Consider the following 22,251-nt stretch of genomic DNA (forward strand, 5'->3'; position numbering starts at 1 on the left):
CCCATGCAGGCTCTCATCTTAATCTAAGCTGCAGTGCAGTATTTATGAAATCTGGACAAAGAAATATTGGTGAGAGGGCACGACTCAGTTCCTGACCCTCTCCTGTGAATGACAGTTTGAGACAGAGGACGTTTTCATCCTTCCCTTTCTACCCACCCATCCATCTACCTTCTATCTACCATTCACCCATCCATCTACCTTCTATCTACCATTCACCCATCCATCTACCATCTATCTACCATTCACCCATCCATCTACCATCTATCTACCATTCACCCACCCATCTACCATCTATCTACCATTCACCCATCCATCTACCTTCTATCTACCATTCACCCATCCATCTACCATCTATCTACCATTCACCCATCCATCTACCATCTATCTACCATTCACCCATCCATCTACCATCTATCTACCATTCACCCACCCATCTACCATCTATCTACCATTCACCCATCCATCTACCTTCTATCTACCATTCACCCATCCATCTACCATCTATCTACCATTCACCCATCCATCTACCATCTATCTACCATTCACCCATCCATCTACCTTCTATCTACCATTCACCCATCCATCTACCATCTATCTACCATTCACCCATCCATCTACCTTCTATCTACCATTCACCCATCCATCTACCATCTATCTACCATTCACCCATCCATCTACCATCTATCTACCATTCACCCATCCATCTACCATCTATCTACCATTCACCCATCCATCTACCCATTCACCCATCCATCTACCATCTATCTACCATTCACCCATCCATCTACCATCTATCTACCATTCACCCATCCATCTACCATCTATCTACCATTCACCCATCCATCTACCATCTATCTACCATTCACCCATCCATCTACCATCTATCTACCATTCACCCATCCATCTACCATCTATCTACCATTCACCCATCCATCTACCATTCACCCATCCATCTACCATCTATCTACCAATTTACTCACCCATCTACCCATTCACCCATCCATCTACCCATTCACCCATCCATCTACCATCTATCTACCATTCACCCATCCATCTACCCATTCACCCATCCATCTACCATCTATCTACCAATTTACTCACCCATCTACCCATTCACCCATCCATCTACCAATTTACTCACCCATCTACCCATTCACCCATCCATCTACCATCTATCTACCATCCACCCATCTATCTACCCATTCACCCATCCATCTACCATCTATCTACCATTCACCCATCCATCTACCATCTATCTACCATTCACCCATCCATCTACCCATTCACCCATCCATCTACCATCTATCTACCATTCACCCATCCATCTACCATCTATCTACCATTCACCCATCCATCTACCATCTATCTACCATTCACCCATCCATCTACCATCTATCTACCATTCACCCATCCATCTACCCATTCACCCATCCATCTACCATCTATCTACCATTCACCCATCCATCTACCATCTATCTACCATTCACCCATCCATCTACCATCTATCTACCCATTCACCCATCCATCTACCCATTCACCCATCCATCTACCCATTCACCCATCCATCTACCATATATCTACCATTCACCCATCCATCTACCCATTCACCCATCCATCTACCATCTATCTACCATTCACCCATCCATCTACCCATTCACCCATCCATCTACCCATTCACCCATCCATCTATCCATTCATCCATCCATCTACCCATTCACCCATCCATCTATCCATTCACCCACCCATCTACCATCTATCTACCATCCACCCATCTATCTACCATATATCTACCCATTCACCCATCCATCTACCATCTATCTACCATTCACCCATCCATCTACCCATTCACCCATCCATCTACCCATTCACCCATCCATCTACCCATTCACCCATCCATCTACCCATTCACCCATCCATCTACCCATTCACCCATCCATCTACCCATTCACCCATCCATCTACCCATTCACCCATCCATCTACTCATTCACCCATCCATCTACCCATTCACCCATCCATCTACCCATTCACCCATCCATCTACCATCTATCTACCATTCACCCATCCATCTACCCATTCACCCATCCATCTATCCATTCACCCATCCATCTACTCATTCACCCATCCATCTACCCATTCACCCATCCATCTACCCATTCACCCATCCATCTACCCATTCACCCATCCATCCCCCATCCACCCTATAGTTTCTGAGTAACCTATACCTGTGTTAGTTGCAGGTAGGCCTTGTGGCGCTCACCTCCCAGCTAGCTGAATTGTGCTGAGACACAAGGAAGTGAAAGTCTAAGCTCTTTACATTCGTGCCTACTGACCAGGAACTGCTCCCAAAGGGTCAGGCTTGACTTCTTAACAATTTGTTTCTCATAAGATTACAGTCCTCAAGGTCAGTGCCTCGCCACCTCAGAATTTAAAAATTAGCCTTGAACTTGGGGGAGAACCAGGAGGGCTGCATACCTGGGAGGGATTAGAAGGAGAAAAGGCAAGAGGGGGAAATGGTGTAATTATATTTTAATTAAAAATTATATTTAAAAAAGGAAAAGAAATGGCCTTGTGATGGGGAAGAAAAAAAAAATACTAGCCCCAGGGAGCTAGAGAAATGGCTCAGTGGTTAAGGGTGCTTGTTGCACAGTCATGTGAGCTAGAGTTCAGACCCAACAAACACCCACACAAGCTGGGTATCCTGTAAACATTTATAACTCCAGTTCCAAGGAAGCCTACCTCTTTATCTGGCCTATGTGTATATGTGTATATCTACTCAGACACACAGTCACACAGTCACATTCACACATACACACACACACAGACTAATAAATAAGCAAGCAAACAAACAGACATAAAATTAGCCTTGGAGTCCTGGTGTGACATCACAGGCTGATCACTCCAGCTTTTAGGGAAGGAGATGTGGAAGATCAGGGGTTTGAAGTCATGCGTAGCAATGTATCAGGTTCCAGGCTGGCCTTTAAGAATGTAGTTCAGTGGTGGAATATTTGTCCAGCTAGTGCAAGGCCCTGAGATTAGCCAGGTGGTGCTGAGGCATGACTTTAATCCTAGCCCTAGGGAGGCAGAGGCAGTCAGAGTCTAAGGCCAGCCTGGTCTACAGGGAGGACAGCCAGGGAGGGATACAAGGAGAAACCTCATCTCAAGTCAAAAAAAAAAAAGAATTAAAAATTAGCCTTGGACTGGGTGTGGCAGCACACAGCTGCAACCTCAGCTCCCAGGACGGCGAGCAAGGAAGAGGCTCGTGCCTTCTAGACTGGCCTAGAATATTCTCTTTAAAAGGGCAAGGGCAGGAACACAGCACAGCATGCTGTGCAGGGAAGTGTCTGAGACAAATGCCAAATACTGAATGTCAAGATCCTTGTTTAAGGTAGAGGTGTGGACGAGGCTGATCCCTGGCTACGAGTGCATCAAGCATCTAGACACATAGCATAGACTTCTCCAGTTCAGAGGAGCCGTCAGAGTACTTCAGATTTCAGAGCACTCGAAACAAATGGAGTTGGAGAGAGCAAGGGTGATCTTGAGTCCTCCAGTGGTGAACCACGGGGGTTGGGGGGGAGGCCCTGTAAACTCTTCGAAGCTTCACAGACTCATCCATAGAGACTGTTATGTAACAGGCAGCGCTGTGCTCTGTGTATCTGGATGGATACCATGGGGAAGGGGTATCATTAGGGTTTCTACCTTACAGAAGAAAGAAACAGGCATGGAGCAATTAGGAAGAGGCTCTGGGAATGAGTAGCAGTGTCAGCCTGACTCAGTTCACACCACAGCTGCAGCAAATGATCTTCCTCATAGGGGGAGGGATTAGGGGAAATGATATGTGAGGGGCTCCTGGGGCAAAACCTCAAAATAAGGGATTAGGGAATGTAACTATAAGAAACTTGAACGTGAACTTGAGGCAAGAATCCTGGCCCTGTGCAAGATTCTTGTGTTTACAGGAAAGCAAGCAAAAGGTTCCCAGGGCCAGGAGCCAGCTTTAAAGCAGTCAGCACAGACACCTAGCCGGTGAGTTCTGGTGGGGACTGGTGTATCAGCCTCCCGGGTGCGTGCCACAGGTAAGCTGGCTGACTTCTTCTCTGGTGCTGTGGCTCAGGCATCCAAGTATAAATCTGATTCTCATCTAAGCCTTGGCTAGTGCACTTTGCAGAGGCTGCTCCAGAAAGAACCTGAAGAGATTTGCCACACTAGATGCAAATGGTCCAAGCATCCCGGTGGATGCCAGATTCCTGGGGAGGCAGGACCCACCCAATACATGCTCTCTTTGTGCAAGCTGAATCTGCTTTCCTCCTCACGGAGGGCAGCCGGCATCAAGTGAGCACAGCAGGATATTTGAAGGGACTCATTTGTTCAGCTTGGCATATGCTACTGTATGAAAATATACTTTCAAAAAAAAAAGCTATTGCTATTCTGGGTTCTGGTAGAATTTTTGTTCTAGGTTACATTTGTACTTACAAGGTAAGCTTACATCACAAACTCTCAGATTTGAATTAGGGTTTTAGTGAGGTCCAGAGTATCTTTCACTCAGATTTTTAGCTTTTAATTGGTTCAGCAAAGGTTGCCACTATACTCAAGAGTGTTCAAAAACCAGTCTTTATCAAAGGCAAGTACAAGTTTATGGATTGTCAGTTAACTTTGGTTCATAGTTCTGAAGTGTGTGAGGGAGAGAGGGAGGGAGGGAGAGAGAGAGAGAGAGAGAGAGAGAGAGAGAGAGAGAGAGAGAGAGAGAGAGAGAGAGAGAGAAGAAGAAGAAGAAGAAGAAGAAGAAGAAGAAGAAGAAGAAGAAGAAGGAGGAGGAGGAGGAGGAGGAGGAGGAGGAGGAGGAAGAGGAGGAGGAGGAGGAGGAGGAGGAAGAGGAAGAGGAAGAGGAAGAGATGGAGGAGAGTCCAAACAATGAAAGTGTACTTTCTGTGAGTTCAGCTCTCATGTGTGCCACTTTCTAACCCTGTCCCATGAGCCCTGACTTTCATTCCCACACGCACCACTAAATTGGTTTAGTCAGCAGCTGCTACCAGAGAGGATTCATTGACACTTGAAGACACCAGCCTCACAATAAGCTAGAAAGATTAGCAACTGCTATTGTTGTAGTTTGAAAGACTGTTACTTAAGCTGCATTGAGTGGTTCGTGCTTATAAACTCAGCACTCAAGAGGCTGAGGAAGAAAAACTGTTCCGAGTTCCAAGTTAATTCTGATGACAGAGATAGAGTGTTGCGGGGTGGGGGATTAACGGTTTGGAAGGGAAAGGAAAGAGAAAAAGGGGGATTGATTTAAGGCCAGAATTCACATTTTAGGGAGAGCTTTGTCACAAAGGTGGTGAAAACCTCATGGGTGACAGAGATACTCTGAGTGAAGAAAGAGCTCACCACAAATCAGGAAGAAACCAGGAGAGAAAGATTAGCCTCTGCCGAGGGTTTCTAACATGTGGCATTTAGCTTTTTGTCCAGTGCCAAGTCACCACCACCCACTCGAGTAAACATCAGGAAGGCCGCTCCCACTCTTGGAGCTCTGGCATCCGGGCAGGTCTGTCAGTCTGTCCATCCCAAGACTGAAAGAGTAAGAAAGAGGATTCCCACTGGAAGTCAGGCCACAGTACCAGGAATTCACCTAGGGGCCCAAACAATAAGCAGGGGATAGGAGCTGGGGCTCACCCTGCACCCCTCACCCCACCCTCACCTGTCTACACTAACAGCCCTCTGTGAGTCTCCTTGCGGTCAGCAAAGTCTTAAAGAGACAGGAGATCATGAAGTTCTAGCCTCTACCTTTAGAAGCCCCCGACTGAGGAGCAGCTCCCCGTAGGTAGGAGGGCTAGGTTGTGTTGATGCTCTTAACACAGTCTGTTGTGGCAAAGAACATCACTCAATGCATGGCTCTGTTTGATAAACAGAAGCAAAGCCAAGAGGCTCTTTTCCCAGGCACTTCTATCAACACAGTCCTGAAAAGGAGACTTTGCTGTGGGTTCCCAGGGACACCAGCTGTATGGCTCAGGAGGGGTGACGCTACTTTCCAGAAAGTGGGCAAAGCAGAGGGATTTTCTGCCCCGGAGTTTGACAGTACCTAAATATCTGCTAGGAATCCATTATGTTGATCCTTTTATAAGCATTACAACACTTAACGCTCATTCTTAACAATGCTGGAAACCAGCCACTGGCATACGGTAGGAGGGGGTTTATCATTCTCTCCTTATTCTGGCTCTGCTGGCCTGAGCCATTGAGAGATCTGGGAAGGACAGAAAAGTCTGACAGGAAGGCAGGCAGATGCCTGAATAGAGAAAGAAGCTGCTGCAGTCTATCAGATGCTGTAGCTTGAAGAGATGCAGTGGTTTGGAATGGGTTTTTGTTTGTTTGTTTGTTTGTTTGTTTGTTTCCACGCACATGATCTCATTTCCCAGTCCCAGACTCTGAGCTGCACGGGCACCCGAGGTACCATTTATTGCAGAATTTTGAACCTTCTGTAGGTCTGTCAGCATTCTGGCTGTGTGAGGGGAATGCTCTCCCTGGGTGTAGTAGGAAGTATCCCTGCCGTCTACCCAGGAGATGCACAAACATACAACCTGACAATGTGTGACAACCAGAGATGGCTTCAGACAGTGCAGAGTTTGTGGGGTGGGAAATATGCAGAGTGGCTCTTTGTGGAGAATGGCTGATGGAATCTACTGGAGTTGCCAAGACTGTATGTAATAAACAGTACGTGTTGTTATTTCCTATTTCTCCTTTCAACATAAATCTGGTGTTTTGCATTCTTTCTTTTGAACTCTTCCTCACCCCCTAGGCCTCCCCTTGAGACCAAAGGGTCTGTAGTCCAAGCTGCCTAAAGCTCACTCATCCTCCTGCCTCCATCTCCTGAATATTAAGATTGTAGGCAGGTACCACCCAACCAGGCCAACAGTTCTGCCTTCCAGCTGAGACACATGCAGTGTTGTTCAAGGGGGACAGATAGGTCAGTGTCTGAGATACCAGACACCTTATTTAATAATGTGGCAGAAGTGCTATCAATTTTATTTTTCGTGCAACAATTGCCATCATATACTACTATCACATTTTGTGATCTGACTCCCATTCTGCCACCACAGGCTGATTGACAGGCCACAAATGAGACTTCTGAAATCAGGCTAATGACCTGGCCAGCTATCACAGTGTCTCATTTAAATGGAGCACCTCTTCCGAGACACATGAGAACTGCTGACAATCTGGTTTTCAAGACATGGGTCATTTTGAAATTCTACTACTGACTTCTGTGATAACATAATAAGCCTCATCTCATCAGAGTCACGTTGCTTAAGGCATCCTATGGACATTCCCTGACAATGTGGTCTTGGAACACAGTCAGTTCACTGGTACTGAAGTCAACTTCTGTCCTCCAAAGGCGATGTTATGGTGACGTAGACAAGGAAACAATATTCGAACATTCATTCTCTCATTCAACTCACTGGGCACTTCTGTGGACTAGGCTGTGCTAAGTGCTCCAGCATGGGACCGCTGCTCAGTCTTTGTGTTTATAGTCTAGCAAGAAAGCGGAAAGAACAGAAGGGTGCCAGAAGCCAAGAGGAGTCTATTGGAATTATGGAGAGTGACATGCAAGAGGTGTAAAAGAGACAGAAGAGGCTCAGTTCGCAAGTGGAGCTGGGTGGTGACTGGGCTAGAACACACCCCTTATTCTGTGTGAAGGCAATGGGAAACTGCAGGCAGAAGGATGTGGCTAGGAGGCCTCAGATGAATCTCCAAGTGAAAAAATGGTTCTTGCACAATGGTTCTGCTCAGGATTTGATCAACGCATTTAGGATGTACTCATTTAGGAAGTGCCCAGGACAAGTGAGGGTGAGTAGCATTTATAAGAAGACAGGAGATCTAGGACCTCAGAATGAATGGCACAGGATAAATCTGAGGGTCTCTGTCTTGCCAGCCATGGTTAGTGTCAGACAACTCTATGGCTTGCTGTCGTTGTCCCCTTTCAGACAAGCTGCAACTACCATTTTCCCTCAGTCTTTTTCCATCTCTTAAATTTCAACTCCATGAGGACAGTCTATGCCTGTTCCTGACTCTCTAAGTTTGTGAATTAAAAGACAATGCATATTTGTTGAAGGAAAAGATTGTAGTTTCTAACTTAACAAGCTAACCAGGAGCAATCAATACTTGCTTTTGCACAAAGTGCTGTGCTGGGGACAGTGTAGCAAGGAGAGGTGGTAGCCACAAAGGCACAAGAGTACTCAGTACTAGGAGGTCACATACACCCACTGAGTAAGCATTTATTGCGTTGAAGCTAAGGCTAGCTCAAAATGTAGATAACCAACAGTGGGCAACACGTCAAACCAAGGAATGATCCAGAAAGGCCTAGAACTTTCCAAACCTCTGACTGATTATGGAGAGACAGACTCCTTCCTTATCTTGTTATCCTCAAAACTATGTTATCATAGATTATATTACTGTAAATGTCTTTGTAAGGACTTTATACAATTCATTAAACTCATGAAAAGCAACTCCCATTTTATGGCCAAACCATTTAGCCCTGTGAAGAACCCTTAGGGGGCAGCGCTGCTTCCTTCCATGCGGCTAGCATATCTGGAGAAGTGGCTGTACGGTGTGGTTAGCCCATGTGTAGAGGACAGGGCAGCAATAAAAAGAAGAGATGGCTTATAAGTAATCCTCTTTGCAGGAAAGGAGATGGACTGGAAAGAATTTCTTGAAGAATTATCTTAATAGCAAATCAACTAAGCACGTTGGCTAGTAAACTTACAGCTCCTGAGTACAAGACATCTCATGGGAATTCCTCAATTCTTATGACATTTCTGTGAGGAGTAGTTCAAAAACTGTGCCCTAGAGAAGTCGTCAGTAAACCAGGGCCAGGGCTGATGAAGCCAACTTTGCCTTTCTGGATATTTTTACAGTTTTACCTCAACACAGCCATGTACATTGGTGTTCGTACTGTCTGTCTATGGCTGCTTTTATGTAACAAAGGTTAAATTACTATAGCAGTGAGTGTAAGATTTGCAAAGTCAAAAAGACTGACAGCCTGGTCCTGTACAGAGAATCCCTTATAACCATCACCTGTCAATAAAAAGCCTATGGCCAATGAGCTGAGGCAGGAAATAGAAGGTGGGACACTGGCAGGAAGAGAGAGAATTCTGGGAAATAGAGCATGTGATGGTTTGTATATGCTTGGCCATATTCTGGAATTCTTCTCCACTGAAACCTCTTGGGCCAAGTCTGCACAGTTCAAACCACACTCAGCAGCAAAGTCTTTGATATTCTTACTAGGATAGCCCATTAAGCCCCATTTAAAGCATTCCACTGCTTTCCAAATCCAAAGTTCACAAATCTACATTCTTCCAAACAAAAGTTTGATCAGACCTAGCACAGCAATAACCCAGTCCCGGTTAACCACTTCTGTCTTAGGGTTTTACTGCTGTGAACAGACACCATGACCAAGGCAAGTCTTATAAAGAACAACATTAGCCAGGCATGATGGTGCATGCCTTTAATCCCAGCACTTGGGAGGCAGAGGCAGGCGGATTTCTGAGTTCAAGGCCAGCCTGGTCTACAGCGTGAGTTCCAGGACAGCCAGGGCTATACAGAGAAACCCTGTCTCGAAAAACCAAAAAAACCAAAAACAATAAAGAACAACATTAACTGGGGTTGGCTTACAGGTTCAGAGGTTCAGACCATTATCATCAAGGTGGGAGAATGGCAACATTCAGGCAGACATGATTCAGGAGGAGCTTAGAGTTCTACATCTTCATCTGAAGGCGACTTGTGGAGGACTGACTTCCAGGTAGCTAGGGTGAGGGTCTTAAGCCCACACTCACAGTGACACACCTACTCCAACAAGGTCACACCTCCAAATAGTGCCACTCCCTGGGCCAAGCATATACAAACCATCACAGAGAATAAAGGAAGGTACAGGAAGAGATTTGAGAAAGATTCGAACAAGATGCTGAGAGAGATGTTGAGGTAGACACAAAGGAAGAAGGGGCTGGACTGAAGGAGAGGCAATTAATTTTAAAATTCTAAAACTGAATGCTGGAGAGATTCTCAGCAATTAAGAGTACTGGCTACTCTTCCAGAGGATCCAGGTTCAATCAATTCCCAGCACCTACAAGGCAGTTCATAGCTACCTGTAACTCCTACCTAGGGGATCTGACTCCCTCACACATGCAGAACACAAAAATAAAAACTCTCAAGAAACTGGTGTACAAAATGTATTTAAAGAAAGAATACAATATATATGTATATGTATATATAAAGAAAGAAAGAATACACACAAAAGAAAAGAGATGAAGATGAAGAACGAGGACTTTCTCTAATATAAGGTGGCACAGTCTCTGTGATGTGCATAAGGGGCATCCTGCCCTCCTGCTTTACTAGGCTGCAAACAGAAGTTACACTGTGAAAACATGGAACATCGCTAGTGTCCCACGATTCATGAATGCATGCTCACTGGGGCTTGGCCTAGTGTGACCTTGTGGTGGGACATGTGAAACAGTCATTTACAAGAATCTCACAGGTCTCTCTGGAAGGAACATGACCAGTTGCCTGTCCTGAAACAAAGGCTCTGGACTGGATCGACACAGTCAAACATTAGCTTCAGTTTTAGGTGTGACCTGATTTTGTTTGGTTAACATTCGTCATCCCAGTTATAACTACGAAACAAGATCTGCTCCCGTTGGAGCAGGGGTGACACAGATCCTGTTCAAGGTCCTTGCTTTTCAACGACCTTAAGACAAGTGTCCCAGTGAAAGAGTATCCCCCAGGAAGGGGAATAAGCCAGGGATAGAATTTTTGTGTGCGGATGTAATGAAGTTTTTAAGCAGCAGATGGAGACCATTAGAGAGATCTAGAACTGGCCAAAATGCAAAGACTTGGTGTGGATTCTATAATGCAATTCCGACACGTAAGCCTCAGGGAAATGCAAAGGGGGAAGAAAAATACTGAGAGTCGGAGGACCAGGAAGTCTGCTGCTAGACAGTACCATCTTGTCATACCAGGGAAGCCCCACACTCAGGAAATCCCAACAATATGGCTGCCTAGGCAAGACCTACACAGTGAACAGTCAACACCAAGTGTTGAGGGGACTCCCACAAGGCCGCACCCAAACCATAGGCAATCCATGGCTGCCTCGAGAGGGAGAATCAGCTTTTTTTTCAGGCTCAAAATAACACCACTAGGTCATCCAACCCCAAGTGGTCAGGGCTAAACACAGGTACTTTGAGCAACAAAGCCTGGACCAGCAGGTCTTATGTATATGCAATAACAATAATTAAGGAAGAGGTCATACATTTGGGAGGAAGTGGGAGAGGATGTAGGAGGCCTTTGAGGCAGGGAGGGATGGGTGGAAATAATGTAAATATAGTAGTAAAATATGTGAAGTTCTCAAAGAAAAATTAAATGTGTTTAAACTGATTAAGAGGTATTTTTGAAGTTAAAAATATTTTCTTGGGCTGGAAAGATGGCTCAGTAGTTAAGAGCACTTATTGCTCTTATAGAGGACCCAGGTTCAAGTCCCAGCATCTACATGTCTGTCTCACAGCTCTGTAACTCCAGTTCCAGAGAATTTGATGCCTTCTTCTGACCTCTGTGGATACCAGGCATGCATGCAGTATATATTCATACATTCAGTAAAACACACCCACATATAAGCTAATCAAATAAATACATTTTAAAAATTAAAAGCATTTTTGGAAGGGGCTAGAGAGATGGCTCAAGGAATAAGAGCACCCACCAACCACTATGTAGTTTCCAGGTCTGGTTCCCAACACCCATCTATGACTCCAGTTCAGGAGACCCAACACCCTCATGATCTCTATGGGCACCCATCAGACATGGGCATCACACACACACACACACACACACGAAGGCAAAACACTCAGATACATAAAGTAAATCTAGGGGCTGGAGAGATGGCTCAGTGGTTAAGAGCACTGCTCTTCTGAAGGTCCTGAGTTCACCCACATGGTGGCTCTGAGATCTGACGCCCTCTTCTGCAGTGTCTGAAGTCAGCTACAGTGTACTTACAACATAATAAATAAATAAATCTTAAAAAGAAAAAATAAAGTAAATCTAAAATATCTACTTTCAAATGCTATCACTGTATTATAGAGCACTACAACTATAGTCTCTGTAAAAAAAGAAAAAAAAGAAAAGAAAAGAAAGGAAAAGAATGGTCTAGTGAAAGACAATGGGAGTGTCCAGGCAGGGGGTCCCACATTCCAACCTTCCCAGGGGAACAAACACTGCTCCTGGGGAGGTCTCTGCCACATGGTAGGGGATCCTGCCTAAAGGATCTCTCACACTATCAGGTCTGATACCAATCACGTGCCTCAGACGCTCACACATGTCTCTGTGTGCGAGCACACAAACCCCAAGGTCCCTGGCCACCCATCAGTCACATGGCCTTCGGTCCATACAGGAGACAACACTCAGGGCAAAGCTGAGGGAACACAGGCTGGAAGAGGCAGTTCCTCCCGCAGTCTTCCTTCCTCATTGTCCCTGCTTCCTTTCCTTGTTAATGCGCTTTCCTCTCATCTGCTCTCTCCAACTCCCAACTGTAATCGCCTTGGTTAATGAGTACCCAAAGTAAGAAGTCAAGCTATGTGACGATCTGATTGCTACTTGCTCTTAGAGCTTGTTTAAATAATTTCCTCCAGTGCGGCTATACAGGGCCCATGATCGGGAAAGGGGGAGGGGGGCCTGGTTATGAAAAACTGAAATGTTCATTTATCTACAAACGAGTCTTGACGGTGAAATGAGCATGATATTAGGAACAAATGACTTGCGTTGTTTACTTCTGAGGAAAGGGAAGAGAAGGAGACCAACGAGAGCCATTTTCCAGCCTCTACAACCTGCTCTGGTTGACGACTGACTATATGAATGGTTCTAGGAAGCAAAACAATATTAAAGAATTTCAGGAAATATGCTCTTAGTGTATTGGTGGAAGTAAACAGAAAATATGGTACACTGTCAAGAAATGTGTGGTCTGTCAGAGATTAACATCTCTTAAACTCTGGAAATGGTGGTGGAGTTGAATTGATGCCATTTCTCACATGTTCTCTGCTTTCAGCATGCACATTTGGAGTTAATATTTTAGTTGAGCCCTAATGAATAAAAACAGCCCCAATGCGTGCAATCACTTATTCTCAAGTTCATATAGACAGAGTGGGAGCTCTGAGTCAATCACATGTGAAGAGACTTTCAAGGGAAATGCACTGCACTGGCCTCAGAAAAGCATAGGCTATCGGATGCCATCCAAAATCAGAAAATTTAATTCCCTTAGTTATTTCTCCTTTTTCCAAATCCCCATTTATAGTAGAGCAAGAATGAGAATGGCCCACAAATGGCCAACAGAGTTGTTCCTTATAAACCAACCCCAGTGTAAACCAGAAGAGGGGTGGGCCCGGTAAACTCTGTCCCGAAGATTAGGCTAACAGATTTAGCACTAGCTGGTTTGGAATTTGGACACTGACTCCCCGGGCCAAGTGTTCTGATGTTGAAAGCTTAACCGAATCTTGTTCCGACAGAAAATCCTGTAACTATGGGTTGCATAAATGCAACCCGGCTGTTATCTGCGGCCCAACAGAGAGCAGTCAGCTCACTGGAGACCTTTGAGACTAGGAGGGGCAGTGTACACAGTCGGGTGTTGCTTCCTTCTTCTCAAAATTCTACCAGGAAAGGTGCTGAAAAGATTTCACACTTTATATTGGAAGCCTATGTAGGTTCTGTCCACAATAAAACACAGCTAGGGAAACTTCTGGAAACAGCTTGCCCACAGTATTGTGGGTAGGCTGGTTTAATTTCTCCGATGCAGCATGAGGAACAATTGATTTTTTGTGTAAATGGTGGAGGCATCCACCTAACGCTCTCCACTCCCAACCACATCAAGTGTGGCCTCTCTTGCTCCCTCCGTTTCCAAAGGAATATCCTCATAACACATACGCAGAGATGGGCACGGCATGCTTAAAATACTGTCAGCTTCTGTTGTTCTTGTGTTGGGAATTTTATCAAGCAAAAAACACTCACTGATCACACTATAGTTTGCTAGTTACAGGAGCTCTCTGTCTCCCCAAACTCTTTCTCTTGTCTATCTGTGGGACAAACTAAAGCCTATTAAGAAAAACAATGCAGCTGGATGTTGAGTTCATGTCACGCATGGCATCTTAGCAACTTCTACCTGGGATATGCCTTCCCTTAAGATGAAGAACCAATGCCCAGAATCCATAAAGAACCCCAAACTCAGCCACAAAGCAAGCAAACAAGTTGATTAACATGGATGAGGGACTTGAACACACATTTCTTCAAGATACAAGAGGTGCACAAAAAGACATTGAGCATTGTTAATCCTTGGGGGTGAGAAAAATCAAAGCCAGTTTGACATAGCATTTTTACCCTCATTATAATGTTGATAATCAAGACAAACTCCTGTACTGTTGCCAGTTAGGTGGACAAACTAGACCTCTCTGTACAATGATGGTAACAACATAAAAAAAAAAATGGTAGAAAACAATCTGTTGCTACTTCAGGAAAAAAAGAAAGAAAACCTATAAATATGTTTATCAACTTCCATTGCTAGATGTAAATTGAAAATAAAAGTAGTACTTAGGTATTCTTGGGCATATTATTCACAGTAGCCAAAACCAGGGAACAACCCTGGTGTCTGTTGATGAATAAGAATTAGCAAGACCTGGTCCATGCCTTCCAATGGAATATTATTCAGTCCTACAATGAAATGAGCATTCTATGAACACTGAAGCCATGCTTTGTGAAGCAAGCTGGTTACTAAAGAAAGGACAAGGTGTCATGAATTGGAAAGTCTGATGTGACAGCTACTTCTGCTTTAAATAACAAGCAAGAAGGCCAATTTGCAGAGGATGTGAGGACAGTCCCAAAATCAAATAGCGTCACACCGAATCTTCTGTCTTATACGGAGGCCCTTCCTTGTGTACCATGCACTGAAAGATATCAAAATACTGATGACTGTAGGTTGTGGTGGCGCCTACCCATAATCTTAGTATTTTCGGGATGGAGGCAGGAAGGTTAAAAGTTCAAAGCTACCTGGAACTACGAGAGACTCTGTCTTTAAAACATAACAATGGGGGACAGGGGTAGCAAATGGAAAGTGAATAAATTTTAAGAAACCAACAAACACAAAAAACAAAACAAGAAAAAAGGAAGGAAGGGAGGGAGGGAGGAGGGAGGGAGGGAGAGAGAGAGAGAGAGAGAGAGAGAGAGAGAGAGAGAGAGAGAGAGAGAGAGAAAGGCAGGCTAGAGTCCTCTGAAGTCAGAGGTAGACTGTAAGCAGTCCAGGTTACTCCAGCCTCTTTCAACATGACATGACATGTCCTTTCAAGCCACAAACACGTGACATGTACAGAGAAATAAGGCTCTGTTGTGTGGGCTCATCATCCTGTGTGACATCCCACTAGTTCACCATGTAAACACACCAGGGATGCATCATCTCACAGATGTCCTGTTTGATAGGGAGGGGAATTATGGTCTTACTTAAGTAGGGAAGAAAAGGATTCTGGGAGGCACACTCACCAAAGGTCACCAATTCGATTGGTCCTGGTTCTTTATATGGAAGGTAGAACAAGAGAATTCTCGAAGGTTCAGGCAGCTCGCTTGGGATTTCTCTGATCAGATCTTGACGTGTCCTCTGAGGCAAACCCTAAAGCATTACAGAAAATGGTAGAGATGTTTTGTTTTGCTTTATTTCAATGTAAGTTTTACTTGGGCCTAGAAACTGAGGAGCTTTTCGTTCCGACGTGACCTATCATTACTCCGATTAGTCAAGAAACCTTGATTACTCTTACGTCCTCTAGAAACCAAGAAATGTAACTCATTATCTTATCCTTGAAGAAACGGGGAATTGCGTCAGGAACATGAGCAATTCCTTTCCTGTGGTGTGTTTTGACCTTTGGAGCAGCCATGACTTGCGTGCTACACATTCAGCTTAGGAAGAACACAGTTGCAGCCCAGAGACTCACAAAGAGACCTACCTCCTTATACAGAGATAAAAATATCTAGCTTGAGGCCTCCCACATGGCTGTGGAGTTATGTTACACATCACTAACAAATCATTACTAGCGCCTGACCGCATCCAGAGCCTGTCCCCAGGAACAAGGCTTAGTGATCCACCTGCAATTAGCTAGAGTTGACTTGAGAGTGACTAACTGCCCTAAAATCACGGTCAAGATTTCTTGAGGATTTTTTTTTTTAAGAGTGGGGTATGAAAAAAAAAAAAATGAAAAGTATCAATTCAGGTCTTAAGTTCACGTTAGAAATCCTAATGGTACAAAATATTCAAATGAAGGGAATGCAAAGTTCAAATTAAAATGTTCAAGACACACAGACAAAGTAAAAGTATTACAGTATATCCTGCCTTCGCTCCATATGTGGAGACGCACTCTACCCAGGGTCAAGAGACCTGACCAAGCTACCTGACAATCCAAATGTCTGTGCGTCCATATTTCTCAACTCCAGTATGGCGCCAGTATGTAGGACTAGAGTGAGGGCTTGGAGATTAGACTTTCAACACCTTCGTGACCATATCCTGGCCCGGGTGTCTTCTGTGAGACAGAGACAGGCTATATATCTCAGAATGGCCTGGAAGGTGCAATTCTCCTGCCTCTGCCTCTTAAGTGCTAGGCACCATAGGCATATCCGACCATGCCTTTACCTTTGGTCTCTGACTTTATGGAAATCCCTTCACTTGTTTGAAGTACTAGCTGAATTGCTAGTTCTTTAAATAGCTGGGTTTGCCACTGTTGTACATTTTTGGTTTGCTTCGTGTATTCTTCACCAACCAACCAACCAACCAACCAACAAACAAACACAAGAGCCAGTGGCTTCATGGGGACATGGTAGAACCTTTAGGACTCTAGAGGGCATGCTTTGGAATCTTCTGGATCAAGTGGCCTCTAAAGCTAGTTAAAACAGGAAATCGTAGCCGGGCATAGTGGCACATGCCTTTAATCCTAGCACTTGGGAGGCAGAGGCGGCGGATTTCTGAGTTCGAGGCCAGCCTGGTCTACAAAGTTAGTTCCAGGACAGACAAGGCTATTCAAAATAAAACAAAACAAAGGAAAAACTCAAATGTGGTGGGATCGGATGGTGCGGGATGTCTCCATTTTTGCTGTCTACTCTGATTTTATTTCTGCTCATATTCTTTCTGTATCTTGTCAGGATACAGATAGTCTTTTTTGGTTTTAGTGGTAGTGCTTGGTTGGAATTTGGTTTTGAGACAGGTTATCACACTGTTTACCTGGCCTGAAATTCATAGCGAGCTTCCTACCTCAGACTCATGAATGTGCAGACTGTAGACAGAGTCACTGTTAGAGTCTGGTTGCCATACTTGCTTTCTTTTCTTGAAGTATATGATGATGATGGTGATGAAGGTGATGGTGATGATATGTGTATGATCTGTGTATGATATGTGCATGTATGGCACGGTGGAATTCTCTCCTCCCACCTCCATATGGGTTCCATGAGTTGAAATCTGGTAGGCAGATTTGCATCATCAGGCAGCAAGAACAGTCCTCAGCTGAGGTAGAGCGCAGGCCCACACATTTAAACTTACGATTGTCCTTCTCTTTTAAAATAAGAGCTTCCTTTTAAAAGATTTAATTCTCTCTCTTTTTCATTTTATGCATATGAATGTTTTGCTGCAGTAATTAGGGGCATCGTGTTCATGAAGCAGCTAGGGAGGACAGACAAAGGTGTGGGAACAGTGGGGACTGTAGTTAGAGATGGACGGGTGATCACATGGGAACTGGGAACTGAACCCAGGTCCTCTACAAAAGTGTCAAGGACCAAGCCATCCCAGTGCCCTGTACACATGGTTTTTAAAGTTGTTTCAAATTCAATGGTTGGAATGAAACAGGACACACTAATATTAAAGATCAAACAAATAAAAAAACCTTATAAACTAATACATTTGCTTGTTTTTTAAACATAGTCGATTGTCAAGTCATGTCTTGTGCTACTTCCATCTTGGTCACAAATGCAAGCTGAAATAACGATTTCAATCTACTCTCCAGCCTCTAAATTCATGTATTTAGGTGGGTGTAAGTGTGTGTAGAGACCAAGAGACCAAGAGGCTCATAAGCCAGTGTGGGAAGAAAAGTGAGAGGGTGGGGAGGGTGCGTACATGCAGAGAAAGTGGAGGGAGGAATACTGGGGTAGGAAAGTACAGAGGAGAGAGATGGCCAGGAAGGAGGGATGGAGGGAGGAGAGACAGGGGAGGAGGAGTGTTTGTGATGGTGGGGTGTAAAAGAATCAACCAGAGCTGGGTATGTATGTCATTAAGAAATCTGCTTCTTTATATATTAATTAAATTGAATTAGTAGTAATCACTTATGTCTTCCATTTTGTAGCCCAGGGGAGCATCAAACTTACTACAAGGCTCAAGATGGCCTTGAAAGACTCTCGTCCGCTCTGAGTACAGAGGAAGCAGGCGTGTGCCTCTAAGCTGGCAGGACGACTGTTTATTGAAAAACAGATGATTTCCTAGGATAAACGGACCCAGAGCTACCAGGAAACTGTGTGGGTCACTGTGTCCTGAGCTTGAGTTATCACTCCATGAGTTAAAGAGCCCACACGCAGAAGGATGCTGTAAACCACCAGCCTGTAGCTTCGGTAGCCTCCTGGACCACCTTCATTCCCAGTCACTCCTGCCCACGACAATGAATCCAAAGTGGCCTTTAAAATCCTACGACTGGGTCCTATTGCGGGACCTCGCCGCTGCCTTTAGAAAGTCAATATCCTCCTAAGACCTGAAGAGTCTCAGTCCTCATCCAGCTTTATCCCCCAACACGGTTTCCCTTACAGGTCATTCATGGGGCATCAGATCCTCCGAGATCCCCTGCATGGCCAGCCCGAGCTCAGCTGTAAATCTCACTCCTCCGTGAAGCAGTATGAAGAGACCCCGAGACATGAGCCCACAGTGTCTTCTAGCACTCTTCGTGACACTAGGTCCCACCCCAGGAAATGGCACATTGAAGGACAAATGGGGTAGAATTTTGGCCTATGGCCTAAGCTTACAATAACTGTTAGTAACTGGGCTCATTATCAGCCAAATGAAAACTTTACTAGGGCAGAATCTAGTCTGATTCACATCTAAACCCCAGTCCAACACCCAGTGCTGGCCCTGAGCCAGTGCTTAGCTTTAATTAATGTGAGATGTCATTGTGACTTCTCTCAATACCAAGTACTGAACTTGAATGTCTCTGGTCATTCAAATCCTATCTTTATCCAAGAGGCACTGAAATAGAAAAGGGTAAAGAAACGAAATGAATACATCTGAGGTAATAGTTTCATAGCTGACATTTTTGCAAAGGTTCTCAGTTTTGCAAAAGACCAAGTCCTGACCTGTGACAGAAATGAGAACTTCATTTTGAAATCAGTAAATATAACTCCGTAATGTATATCCCCAAGTGTAGAACTCAGCTTATCTGTAAGATATCATACATGGACTTATTTTAAATCTCAAGTGTGTCTCACTGCTTGGCAGCAAGATAATTTGGAGTTATTTCGTTTTATGGCTTTTTCCCATGTGACAGCAATTCTTTGGAGTGGTCGACCTGAAATGGACGTTTTAAAGCATGCTTCTGCCTGATGTTTAAAAAGAATAACTCCTGAAATCCCCCACATCATCTGATCCAACTCTGTACTTCTGTGTCTACCCCCACCCCCCCGAAATGAAGAGACCAAGGGGAAGCCACTTGGGGTGAGATGTGGAACAGGCAAGGCTAAGTCACCAGCTTGGAGCCAGTGACAGCAGTGTGACAGCAGCGGCAGCTTGGGCCTTGCTGAGCATCAATGAGTGACATCATCCACTTAATCGCTGCTACAATCACAGGAAACAAAAACTATAAATCTACTCACGTGACAGATGGGGGAACAGCACAGAGAGGCTGAGCAGAGACTAAGGTCTATTAATTGAACATGGTGAAGCTGAGATTCAAACCCAGAGTAGTTGAGAATCTGAGCTCTAAATTAGGATGCTCTGTAAGAAAGTCCAATCAGTCCAGTTTGGGAGAGTTCCATTGTGCTATTAAAAGAAAGAAAGAAAGAAAGAAAGAAAGAAAGAAAGAAAGAAAGAAAGAAAGAAAGAAAGAAAGAAAGAAAGAAAGAAAGAAAGAAAGAAAGAAGCCGGGCGTGGTGGCGCACGCCTTTAATCCCAGCACTCAGGAGGCAGAGGCAGGCGGATTTCTGAGTTCGAGGCCAGCCTGGTCTACAAAGTGAGTTCCAGGACAGCCAGGGCTACACAGAGTAAACCCTGTCTCGAAAAACAAAACAAACAAACAAACAAACAAACAAAAAAACAAAAAAAAAAAGAAAGAAAAAAAGAAAGGAAGGAAGGAAGGAAGGAAGGAAGGAAGGAAGGAAGGAAGGAAGGAAGGAAGGAAGAAGAAAGACTACTATTTACTCTCAGGATCTGTGTTTCAGGATCCAAAGGCCTATGTTTCAAAGGCTTGGGAGGCAGTAAGAGGTGGGACCTCACAGGAAATCTTAGGTCATTGCTCAAGAGTGACTAGACAGAGATGTGGGTCCTGGAGCCTGAGTTTTGTACTTCTTTGGTTATGTATGAGGGAAGCAGCTTGGCTCCATCATACACCAAGGTCTGTGTCCTCGCCACAGGACCACAGCAACAATCAATTGCCACTGTAACCTCGAAAAGACCAAGGCAAAACAACCCATTCCTCTTTTTTTTAAAAAAAAAAAAAAAAAAAAAAAAAAAGAAGGCTGGGCATCACCCAGTAGCCCAGGCTGACCCCAAACTCAGCAATCTTCATGCCTCAGCTTTCTGAGGCTGGAATCACATAGTCTGAGTCACGGCCTCTTTGTCCCTAAATTCTTAAAAAGCCACCTAATTTTGGAAAGTTTTTGAGAAATCAAAGACCCCGTGAAATGATTTGTGAAGCGTGCAGTTTTGTAGTCTACTTCTTGGCTAACGATCCCTAATCAGACAGCTCTTTCTTACTAACATTTTTACAAAAGGGCACATCTCTTTAAGACCAAGAAAATGAATGTATGTTAAAATTTACACCATAGAAATATGAACTAAACAGCCTACTGGATCTTTATGTATAGTTAGTTCATGGGTGGTAGCCATGAGATGGCCACTCCTCACTGCCTTCCTTCATCTTTGCCCAGTGACATCTGACCCTTTTTATAACGTGCACCTTGTACCAGTGAAACCTAAGGCACCAGCTGGTTACTTATTAAACTTGGGTGCCAAAGGCTGACTTGTACAAATGACAGTATTAACTGCCCCGCCTGGCCTGTGTGCAGGAGTGGATCCCGCAATCCTCCTAGCTGTGAATTTCTGTCATATCGGCAAAATTCAGCAACAAATTGCAGCAATTTGAGTCTGACCTCTGATCCGTGTGAACCTCTGAACCTCAGCTTGGAGTTGAGAAACATCGAGATGATGGTTAGTAATTATTCTCCCAAGCCAGGTAAATAGTTAACACTGCGGCCGTTGCTCCGCCCGAAAGCACAATCTGCAGACATCAGTGAGATTGAGAGACCAGTCATTGAAGGTGCCATTGAGAGCAAACTTCAGGAAGGAAAAAAAGACACTTTGGACACATCTAGTAAAAGCAGGATATTTCAGGATGAAAACTAAGAAGAGGGGAAGGGTGCCGGAGAGAAGGCTTAGTCAGTAAAGCATTCACTGGGCCAACCTGACAACCTGGCTGGATCCCCACAGCCAGGTAAAGGCCGGAGAGAACCAACTCCACACAAGTTGTTCTCAGACCTATACAGTACACTGTGGCATGAACACACACAAACACACACACACACACACACACCACATAAGCGGGCATACACCTTTAATATCTGGTGATAATCACAGTAACATTCTCTTTACAAATCAGATAAAAAATAATACTAAATGCTTTTTGATGTAATGTTTTTATCCAACTGTACCATATCTCAGCCCTTAAATAAATGTCCAGTCTATTCTGTTACAGAATACAAACCCACGCTGAGCCATTTTCGGAACAAAGCAGAAAACTAGTTACAGACATTACAGGCATGTTTTACCTTTGACACTGACAAGAGAATGCTCAGGTGAGTAGCTGTGAGAGCCAGCTGACACTACAGGCTGACGACGCACGGACTGACAGACGCGTCTAACGCTCTGTGCCCACACTGACTGATGGCAGCCATCTCCCACCATGATGAAGGAGGGCTCCTGAGACAGGGAGATGCTCCACTTGATGTTCAGCTTCTACTTCGAATGC

The 22,251-nt window shown here is 44.5% G+C and overlaps 1 protein-coding gene across 10 annotated transcripts in view; it reads right to left on the reverse strand.

Annotated features, from left to right (window-relative positions):
• Positions 1-22,251, reverse strand: part of Rbm47 (RNA binding motif protein 47) — a 135,620-nt gene that overhangs the window by 18,785 nt on the left and 94,584 nt on the right. For all 10 annotated transcript variants that reach the window (XM_085836736.1, XM_029477763.2, XM_085836735.1 and 7 more), the window contains one exon: positions 15,539-15,665. The gene's annotated coding sequence lies outside the window, so the exon portion shown is untranslated. The remainder of the gene's footprint in view (positions 1-15,538; positions 15,666-22,251) is intronic.

Source organism: Mus caroli, unplaced genomic scaffold, assembly GCF_978045245.1.
Source record: "Mus caroli unplaced genomic scaffold, Mus_caroli_1 scaffold_4, whole genome shotgun sequence".
In the NCBI taxonomy this organism is placed as follows: Eukaryota; Metazoa; Chordata; class Mammalia; order Rodentia; family Muridae; genus Mus; species Mus caroli.